At 44.6% G+C, this 8,210-nt stretch overlaps 1 long non-coding RNA gene across 3 annotated transcripts; it reads left to right on the top strand.

Moving 5' to 3' along the window:
• The first annotated feature begins 1,510 nt into the window (after positions 1-1,510).
• On the top strand, positions 1,511-7,630 carry LOC144369134 (uncharacterized). Of its 3 annotated transcripts, XR_013428589.1 has the most exons (4): positions 1,511-1,588; positions 5,940-6,369; positions 7,099-7,191; positions 7,301-7,630. It is a non-coding gene; the product is annotated as an uncharacterized LOC144369134 (long non-coding RNA). The 3 variants fall into 3 exon arrangements; XR_013428588.1 differs by lacking the exons at positions 1,511-1,588; positions 5,940-6,369 and adding an exon at positions 6,596-6,715; XR_013428587.1 differs by lacking the exons at positions 1,511-1,588; positions 5,940-6,369 and having other exon boundaries at positions 6,722-7,191.
• Positions 7,631-8,210: the final 580 nt, after the last annotated feature.

The raw sequence follows: 8,210 nt of genomic DNA, 5'->3' as shown, positions 1-8,210 counted from the left end.
ACTGAGTCATGTCTCCAGTCCTATTTTACATTTTACTTAGAGACAGGGTCTTACTGAGTTGCTTAGCACCTTGCTTTTACTGAGGCTGGCTTTGAACTTGTGATTCTCCTGCATCAGCCTCCCAATCTGCTGGGATTACAGGCAGGCGCCACCACACCCAGCTTTCATTTGCTTTTGAAGATGATATTCATTCTTTTATTAAATGAATATTTACTGAGTATTCACTGTGTGCCAAATCCTGGCCTGTGCACTTGGATACAGCAGGGAAATCCCTGCTCTCAAGAACCTCCCCTCTAGTGGAGACAGATTCCCAACAAGCAAAAGATGGGATGGTATCAGTGGGTTCCATGAGGAAAATGTACCAGAACATGCCTGGAGGGGTGGGAGGGGCAGGGACAACTCTGGGCAGAGAAGGGGGTTCTGTTGCTGTATTCCAGAAGTTTCCATGAACAGACCGGTGCATATAAATGTTTCCTTTCATGGAATTATTTTTTTGGAATTGAAATCATAGGAGTGGATTGAAAGGGTATGAACATTTGTGTATCTCTCAATGTACACTGCTAAAATAATTTTCAAAATCTTTGAAACAATATGCATGGCCCCAGCCACTTGTGTGACTACCAGCTTCTCCACAACCTCCCTGGCTAAGTTACCCTTCACATTGTGAGCTGACTACCCAACCGGGGGGGCTTAAATGAGCCCAGGTTACACAGAACAGAGATGGGAAAATACTGCATTCCCCTTCTGCATCTCCAGATGCCCAGGTCTGGTCCTTTCTGCTACATTTACAATTACAATAATTATGGGCTTTGGAGCTAACCCTATCTGTGTGACCTGGGATAAATTGCCTAACCATTCTGAGCATAGAATCATCTTATAAAAGCAGAGAAACTCATGCCCATTGCAAAGAACAGGGGTTTACCACCCAGCCCCCAGAATAGAGATGGAAGGAGGAGCCACATAACAGGGGCTTGATATATCATAGTTATTATGTGACTGTTTTCCGGACTTAATATTCTCCTCCATAAGATGGATCAGTGCCAAGAGCAAATTGCGAAACACTTTGTTTTCGGTTACCACCAGCCAGTTCTGGGGCCTGGCCGGGTGACTTCCTCTGGCAGCTGTGCCAGGTATGTGCTAACACCACTCTTGCCTTCACACACAATGCTCCTCCCTTCCCCTTCCTGAGAAAGAGATTTTAATCTTCTCTGGAGCTTTCTAGAAAGCATACCTTAATCTTGATTTTCTAGATTAAATCTAAAATTTAGATTTTAGAAAAATGGCGGCAATTTTGGTCACCAGGGCACATTATCAAATCTCAGGTTTCTGGCTTCTGCCGTCTTGATTGACATTTGGCGTCAACTCCAGGGGTCAGGGGAGGCCTGGGTTTGGAGGCTTCCCCTTCATTGTGGTTTCTAAGCGTCTTCTTGTCTTTCTGTCTCCAGAAGAGGCTCTCCCGTTGGCCCTGGCCCTGTTTGCCTTCCTTGGCTTCATGCTGATCCTCGTGGTTGTGCCGTGCTCCATCTGAAAAATGGGTCAGCTGCTCCAGTACTCCTGCTGCCCCGTGGTGGTCCTCCCAGACACCTTGGTAAATAAGCTTCCTCTTTCCTTGCAGCATGACGCTGATCAGAGGGCTGTACCTTAGGCCTTAGGTGGGCATGGCATGCTTTTTGTGGGGTTTTTGGTTTTTAGAGAAGAGCACCTGTCTCAGTCTGTATTGCTAGAATAGAATATCACAGATTGGGTAATTCAAAAACAATAGAAGTTCATTTGGTTCTGAGGAAAATATGACCTTTGGATTTGACTTATTTTGCTTAACATAATATTCTTAAGTTCCATTCTTTATGACTGGCTGAAACTCCATTGTGTATATATACCACATTTTCTTTATCCATTCATCCATCAATGGACACCTAGGCTGGTTCCACAGTTTGGCTATTGTGAATTGTGCTGCTATAAGCATGGGTGTTCATGGATCACTACAGTATAACAACTAATTCTTCAGGATAAATACTGAGGAGTGGTATAGCTGGGTCATATGGTGGTTTCATTCTTAGTCTTTTGAGGAATCTCCATGCTGATTTCCTTAGTGGCTGTAGTAATATACAATCCTACTAACAGTATAGAAGTGTTCCTTTCTCTCCATGTCCTCTTCAGCATTTATTATTGTTTGTGTGCTTGATGTTGCCATTCTAACCGGAGTGAGATGAAATCTCATTTTAGTTTTGGTTTGCATTTCTCCAATTGCTAATTATGTTGAACATTTTTTTTAATGTATTTGTTGGCCATTTGCATTTCTTCTTTTGAGACATCTGTTTAATTCATTTGCTCATTAATAAATTGAGGGTTTTTTTTTTGGGGGGGGAATACCAGGGATTGAACTCAGGGACACTCAACCACTGAGCCACATCCCCAGCCCTGTTTTGCATTTTATTTAGAGACAGGGTCTCACTGAGTTGCTTCACACCACACTTTTGCTGAGCTGGCTTTAAACTTGGGATCCTTCTGCCTCAGCATTCCCAGCTGCTGGGATTACAGGCGTGCACCACAGAGCCTGGCTGAGTTTTTTTGATGCTGAATTTTTTGAGTTCTTTATATATTCTGGCTATTAATCCTCTGTCAGAAGAAGCAGCACAGTTTTTCTCCTATTCTGTAGGTTCTTTTTCCCATTCTCAAGTCCTTTTACGATCTACATCAATCCATTGTTGAAAGTAGAGCCCTCAGCTAATCATCTCTCAAAGGTCCCACCTTAAGGCTATTGCCTTGGGAATTCAGTTTGCAATACATGCTTTTGGGAGAACATATTCAAACCACAGCAATTTCTAAGCAGAGGGTCTAGGAGAGATCTCCCTTCTCCAGGGTATAGGCACCTCCCTGAGGTCACCTCTGCTTTCTCCCAGGACCTGGCATGAACACAACCTGGTGTTTGCCCAGCCCAGGATGCTTGCCATTTCAGGAGTCATACACAGTTTTTCTCTTCTGAACTGTCCTGCTGAACCTTCTTGGTCCCTTTCTACAGTTCCAACAGTGGCTACATTCAATAACATACTCCAACTCAATATATTCAACTGATCCGCCAAGGGCATCAGGGTAAAGAGCATGTGTGGGAACATGGGAAGTCTGGACTATGCTTTGTCTTTGGTGGGGATGGCGTGGGGACATGGGGGGCAATTTGGACTTCATAGTGACTCCCAAAGACTAGGGGTCCCTGCCGGTGTTCCTAGCTCTGCACTAGCCTAGGATTCTTATTCTACTCCAGGGAACACAGAGCACAGGAGTGAGTGTGCCCGGGGCCATGGTGGGGAGAAGCAGAAGCCAGCAGCTCCCACACGGTGCATCTGGCCACCTCTCTAGATGCCTCCCTGGATATTCCAACTTCTATTCTGTTTTCTCCCCTGGATTTCTAAAGTGGACAAATTCTCTGAGTCAATGCATTTCCCCACGGTGCTGTGTGAGAGATAGATCATTAGTGTCCATTAAATCCCAAACACATTCTGGAGCCGGGCGTCACTACCACCATCCCCCTTCTCTCAGCAGAGCCTAGCTTCTCCGACAGTTGCACTGTTTATACATAATCCTCCAAACTGTTAAAAAAAAAAAGCCATTTCCAGCCAGCCTTGCAAAATCCACTCATCTTGCCAATTAAACTGTAGAAAATTACCAATCGGAAATCCTTGGCAATTCTCCAAAATGTCCTTCCAGGGTTGTGCTTATTTTATCTGTGTGGGTGAAATGTTACATGTCTATATCTACAATTTTACAATTGGGATGGCTGCACTCTGAAATGTGCCATGAAGAATTCCTTTTCATTAAAGTTTATATCACCATGTAACAGTCAAAGCAAAAGTACCCATGCAAGGACAATCATGTTAATTCGGTCTAGTGTATATTCTCTATTTAAAAATATAATTTTTCCCCATGTCTTTCATCCATAGTTGCTTCCCAGGGATGGGGCTTTGGTGCTAAAGGGTCTTTCTTTCCTTTCTGTGACTGACTTCATTCTTTCTTTTCTTGCTGTCATATTCTACTATAAGGTGGGTGGCAAGCATAGAGATGGCCTCAAGTTAGTAACAATGGACCACCCCAAATGTGGCCTTGTGTGCTTCACAGAAAGTGGCATTTGTGAGTTCAGATGCTTTTGGGGATCAAATAGGTACTGGAAAAAAATGTCAATGCAGTACAATGACCATCACTCAATAAGAAGAGGTGATGGACCCAGGGAAAATCATTCCATCTAAAGAAAGCAGCTGCTTTTTAGCTCCAGAAGGTTGCCACAAAGGTCTGAGCCAGTGCTGCCAGACCTCCAAGATTCATTTATTTATTTTTTGCAGTGCTGGCGATCAAACCCAACTAGACATGCATTTTCCCACCAAGCTACACCCCAGCCTGAGATCTCCAAGATGTAAATAGGAAACCTCGAAGTCCAGATCCTTATGAGAAATCTCATGATTTTTAAATATTGAAAACATATTTTGGGGGGCCTGGATTGTGGCTCAGTGGTAGAGCACTCGCCTAGCATACATGAGGCACTGGGTTTGATCTGGCACCACATAAAAATAAAAACAAATAAAATAAATAAACTACAACTAAATTAAAAAAAATGATAACACATATTTTTAAAATATCATTGGAACCTTGCTTGAAAGTTAGTTCTAATTGTGCAACAATGTTTAATTTTTTTTTTGAGGGGTACCGGAGACTGAACTCAGTGGCACTTGACCACTGAGCCACATCCCCAGCCCTATTTTGAATTTTATTTAGAGTCAGATTCTCCCTGAGTTGCTTATCACACTGCTTTTGCTGAGGCTGGCCTTGAACTCGCAATCCTCCTGCTTCAGCCTTCTGAGCTGCTGGGATTATTTAATTTAAATGTTTTAGAATTGTGCTGTCCTTTAAAGTCATGTGTGATAGATTAGGAGGACAGTACAAAAGATTTAAAAAATTTTAGTAATTTTTTACTGCATGTTAAATGACAATATTTTGGTGTATCTGTTAAATAAAGTATATCACTAACAATAACTCCACCCATTTCTTTTTACTTTTTAAAATGTGCTGCTAGATTTTAAAAATTGCATATGCGGCTCTCATTGCTTTCACTGGACAGCACTGCTCTAGGATTTAAAAATAATCAAGCAAACCACTACAGGTTTGGCAGTCAGGGTCCTGAGAATCTGACTAGGACCAGCAGCAGTGAATTGATGGCCGCTCCAGGCTAACACTCCTGCTCAGAGAGCCCTTCTTGTGTGATATCTTTTCTTATTGTCGGTTGGACATCAAGAGTAAACCCCTGAAGCTGCCTCTTTAGAAACAGGATCAAAGGTGATTGGCTGGATGATGCTGATGTCTAGGAGACCAAGGTGGTGGAAACCATCATGCCTGTTCATTTGTGTGCATGTACTTTAGGAGTGATGACCAGGAGGTCAATGGGAGGTAACTATAGAAGAACACAGAGAATTTGTGGAGGTGAGCATACTAGCAATGAAGTCCCTTTGAATAAATGGGTATCTGCATGTTTGCAACTAGCAATGATTATGCACCAGGGTCTCAGGAAAAAAAAATATGAGTAAGAAAGAGACTGCATTTATGAGCACCTTCTCTGGACTTGGCACTGTGATAGTTGCTGTTCATGAAGCATCTTAGACTAGTTCATTGTTCTTCAGCTCTTGTTGGAAAATGGTTAGTTCCCCCCACCCCCGCCCCCCGAATTCTGGAATTTTGGAGCACTGATGCATCAGGGCCTGGAGGGAATAGCTTGGCAGTGAACTGGGAGATGACCTCAGCAAATGCTGGAAGTCACTGATCTAGGGGTTGGAATTGTCTTTGGGATTTTTTTAACAGCTTGAAATTTCATCAAATAATTGGGATTTTTTTGACACTCTTTACTCTCACTACTTTCTACTAGTGACATCTAATAATCATCGATGAAAATTAATTTTCAGAAAGTAACCAATTCACCCGAGAAGTTAATCAGCTGCAGAAGGGAAGAGGTGGATGTCTGTGCCACAACTGTGCTGTCTTCTGAGGAACTCTTCAAGGCCTGGATCTAGACCTGAGGAAGGGCCCACAGACTGGCCTGCAGGACACAGGACTCGTGAGGGGTGAGGCTGTGTTCCTGTTTTCCTCCACGTATGAAGGACAAGAGAAGTCTGAAGAGCCTGCCGTGTCCATGTGCGGGAGCAACTGTCAGAGGCTGAGTGTCGTGCCAATGGCACTGGTGAGAGTTCAGGAGATGTGACTTCCAGACCCAGAGCTGACATTTGCTAGCTGAGTGACCCTGGGGAAAGTGACTTCATCCCCTGGTTCTCAGGTTTCTCTTTTGCAATGGGGATTAACTACGCACCTGTCTCTGCTCTCTGTCTCTCTTTCTATGTATGTAAATACATTCAGCCCTTGTAGGTCTGCGGGTGGCATTCATGCCGGGAAAGGCCAGTGCTCCTGGAGAGCAGGATATAAATGTGGAGTAAGAAGGACCAAAGGCCATACGTGAGTTGGCTTGGGCTCCCCGCTTTCCCAGAGGAAATGGAAGAGGAAAGGAAGGATGGGAGCAAGTGTTGATCTCACTTCAAGCCAAATGCTTATGCAGAGGTGGAGGGCTCAGCAAGCCATGGTGGGTGACCTGGAAGGCCACAGCCCCCCTACGTAGGCAGTGCACCAGTGCAGGGGATCCACAGAACACCATCAAGTGTGGACTGAGTGCACATCTTGAGGACGGCCGGTAAAATGTGTGTGTGGTGTGATGAGAGGGCAGGAGGTGGTTGGTTCCAAGTGTAACATTTGCAGCGTCTGTTTTTCCTGTGGCATTGTCAAAGTGCAGAAGTAAAAATCAAAAGGGGTGGTCTTTTTGGTTCCTGCAAAAAAAGTGGGCTTTGGGGTTTTATTTACATCACCAGCCTTGGGTCCAGAGAAGTGTAAAATACACACAGTTCTGGCTTCATGCTTCAGCCCATAGTCACAGGCTGCCTGCTTTGGGGACAGCTTCTGCTGCACAAGAGCTCCAACTGACTCAGGTGGCAACAAGATCACCTGACCAGGACGCTCTTGGTTTTTCCCAGAGGCCCCTTTCCATGGGATTTATGTGGGGACTTCCTTTTCCTTTAGGCATTCCACTCAGAGATCCAGACTCTGCCTCTTCTACTCTGCTTTTCCTGTTCTCAACTCTGGAAGCCACTACTCTCTCCTCTCCCCAACCAGGTGAGAGAGCCTAAGACTAGAGAAGGAGTGGAGGGAGGAAGTTTCTTGAGGAGTGAAGGATTGATTGTTGGTCAAGACCTGTACCTTTTTATTCCCCACTCCCTCCCAGGTCTGGAGCCTCTGAGTGGGTTCCTCTCTACCCCCACTTCCTGGCCCTTCCAGCCAACCTGTGGTGGGGACAGTCTAACTGCCTCAACTAGTTGTCTTCCCCTTTGTAACACCACCACCCCACCATCCTCTCTCCACCTGGCAGGGTCTCAAGTAGATTGGGGAGGGCTGTGTCCAAGAGTGAGATATCCTAAGTGCTTTGCCTTGATGTTCTTCTTGTTGGTTCGACTCCTTTATGGAGAGTATGTGTGAATTTTATACTGTGCCTGAACTGGAATCATGTTCATTTTATAAAAAATAAAGACCACATGACTACATGGGTCATACTTGATCCTTCCTCTTCCCTGTCTCTTTAATCTGTATCGTCCCTCCATCACCTGACCAAGCCCAGAACCAAGAAATGACCCCTGACCTCCTCTGCTTGAATCTCTCACAGGATTCCATCCATTTTTGCTAGTCTGTATAGGTACATGGAAATTTCTCTCAATTCTTTGTTGTCTCCCCATGTCCCCAACACATGTGTTTATTGAGCCCCAACCATGCACCAGGCAGTTAACTAGTTCTTGATCATAGAGGGGCTGCCTCCTCTGTAGCTGAAGATTTCCTCCCTCCTGGAGCCTCTCCCTTCAACTAATTTATCCCTGTCACTTGGTCCTTTAAGTTAGGACGTTCTAATAAGTGGATGTGGGGTGCATTTAATGATAACAGGACAAGAGCTATCAACTGACAGAATAAATCTAGATGTTTAAGAATATCACTGAATTTTGGACCCTTGGGGACACCCACATCACCTAAACCCCTCCTTTAGAGATTATTTTTCTGTTCACAATCCCAGAGGAGTGAACAGCAGGCCACCTGGCCCCACATCAGTCACATCTGGCAGGTGTTAGGGTCTGCTCCATTCCTAAGGG

Source organism: Ictidomys tridecemlineatus, chromosome 12 (genome assembly GCF_052094955.1).
Source record: "Ictidomys tridecemlineatus isolate mIctTri1 chromosome 12, mIctTri1.hap1, whole genome shotgun sequence".
NCBI lineage: Eukaryota > Metazoa > Chordata > Mammalia > Rodentia > Sciuridae > Ictidomys > Ictidomys tridecemlineatus.
The sequence above is the reverse complement of the archived record's forward strand: the minus strand, read 5'-3'. Positions and strand labels throughout refer to the sequence as shown.